This window comes from Berghia stephanieae, chromosome 1, assembly GCF_034508935.2.
Source record: "Berghia stephanieae isolate SIO BIC M18660-M18661 chromosome 1, UCSD_Bste_1.3, whole genome shotgun sequence".
Classification (NCBI taxonomy): domain Eukaryota; kingdom Metazoa; phylum Mollusca; class Gastropoda; order Nudibranchia; family Aeolidiidae; genus Berghia; species Berghia stephanieae.
The window spans coordinates 89,586,719-89,589,218 of record NC_088360.1 but is presented as its reverse complement, the minus strand read 5'-3'; positions in this window follow the sequence as shown (position 1 = coordinate 89,589,218).

The following is a 2,500-nucleotide window of genomic DNA, read 5'->3' as shown; positions in this document are numbered from 1 at the left end:
AATTTTAGCAATGGTACCAACACAGTAAATATTTATAAGGTCAGTTTTTCATAAGAGTTATTTCCCTTGGCGTGGTAGTTCTAGGATAAAAGGGAAATATTGTCTCAAGAAGCAATGGGTTAAAAGTCTCCCTGTAGCCAGTAAATTTAGTAAAGGCAAAGAAGGAGAATAAATCGAATTTTTTAAAAAATCTGTTATAACCTGGTCACTGTTATATCCTGTTATACATGGGTTCAACTGTATTGTTTAGAAATATTGTATCCAGCAGTGGGCATTTGTGTTGACCTCGCTGACGCATTGTTAAGGTTATTGAAACTAAATGACTTAATGGAATTAGACATTGTGTTTCGTATAGGCTGTTGATTTTAACAATATTGAATCAAAGGAGGCAGTCTTGAGCATCTTTGTGGTAATGAATGAATTTGCCAAGGCAGCAATAGGATTAAATGAGTGCAGTCTACATTATCAGTCTCTCTCTCTCTCTCTCTCTCTCTCTCTCACACGCGCGCGCGCACACACACACACACTCACACACACACTCCCTCTCTCTCTCTCTCTCTCTCTCTCTCTCTCTCTCTCTCTCTCTATTACTTATCGCTCTGAGCAAGAAGGAGAAGAAGAAGAAGAAGAAGAAGAAGAAGAAGAAGAAGAAGAAGAAGAAGAAGAAGAAGAAGAAGAAGAAGAAGACACACACACACACACACACACACACACACACACACACACACAGAGGGAGAGAAAGAAATTGGGAGACACGTTTCCAGGTTTCAGTACCAGCAAGACAAGGGCAGGCACTGGCTGGCTATACTATAAACAGACTAAGGTCTAGAACCTGCCTAACAACGGCGACCTTACATCAGTGGGGAATTTCCATCTGTCCCACATGTACACGTTGCGACAAAGAACCCGAAACCGCAGAACATCTGGTTGAGCATTGTGTTGTGACCAGGTTACTGGGCGGGTTCGCGACTATACACGAATGCGGCATAGAATTCGGCGCCTGGATAGAACGTCACAACATTGTAGTTTGAGATAAAACCGAAACAATAAGAAGCTGCTGCCACTACGACTACACGGTAACCAGAAAAACAAACAATGTGTTGGCGTAGAATTTCGTCGTTATGTTGTACGGCGCGCTATGAATCTTTGAATAACAGTCAGTCATGAACTGAAAAAGCTGTGAATGAACCCGTATTCTACTAATGGTCAGACATGCATTGAAGATGCTATACCAATCTATGTGTATATCTTCACAACCGTCTGATTTTATTAAAAATTGGCTCAAACACTATAAAAAGTTTTTTTTGGGTTGTTTTTTTTTCATCAATGCCTTTGTCTAAAAATGTATTAGTGCCTCACGCTTACATGTCCGTTGTCCACCAGGGAAGAGATAAATTATAAACGCTGTGAGCATTTTTCAACACTGTTAAATATCATTTAAATGATATCTATTGTTACACTATTTCAAACACTATTTCAAACAACCCAAAATTATTTACTAAGCTACGCCACTGAATGCAACTTTGTTGTGAATATTTTACCACACCATTACTGTAAACATTTTAAAGTCTGAGTCATATTTTATTGCAAATGATGAAAAGATCAAAGGAATTCAGCATTGTGAGATAACTGTTTAGTCTATCACAATCGGTATTCAAAATTCGTAATGTCACTTAAAATATAAGCCCACATGCAAACAATCACGGCACCACATGTCGTAACTTTGGTGGAATTTGCGATATTCCGTGCGCACGGGGGTTGGAACGGACTCTACAAAATGTCTGCAAATTCCAAGGCTACTCCACTGGCCCTGATCCTCTTTGTGGGTAACAAAAAAACAACAACAACATTGTTTTACTCAAGGGATAAAGAATATTGGTTAATACTGATTAATTAAAGAAACAAAAATAATTCAATTCCATTATCAAAACACAAAATACCATTGTTTGCTTTAATTAATTTTTCGTAAAATGAATTAAATGAGAGGAATAAAGAAGCAAAAATTCCAAACCTGTCTGAAGCCTTTGGGCAGACAGAACAAACTCTATTGTCTTCCTTTCTTCTCTGTTTCCCAAAATCTGTTTGTTCTTTTGTGCAAAATTGATTAATTAATCGGTGAAATTTGTTGTTTACATCTCACATTACTTAAACAGAAAAAAGCTCCATTAAAATTGAAAAATAATTTTCAAAAATAATAATATGATGTCCATTATTGTTGAAATAATGTATCGAGCCGTTTCCACATTTAGCGCAATTATGTAATTATGTTATAACAGTGAGTCGTGAGAACAAACACACATCTTCTTTACGTAAAATGACAACCCATTAAGCTTTTTACATCTCCTCATTAATCTTACGTCTACTCGTCTTTCACCCCATCCTTCCCCCGTCCCCGACCCATTTCCAACATGTCCCAACCACTGGCAAGTTGTCTTGTTAATGTCTCTCACCTTTTCATCCCTGCCTCCTAATTAGCACATCAACATTTCAATGGAGAATT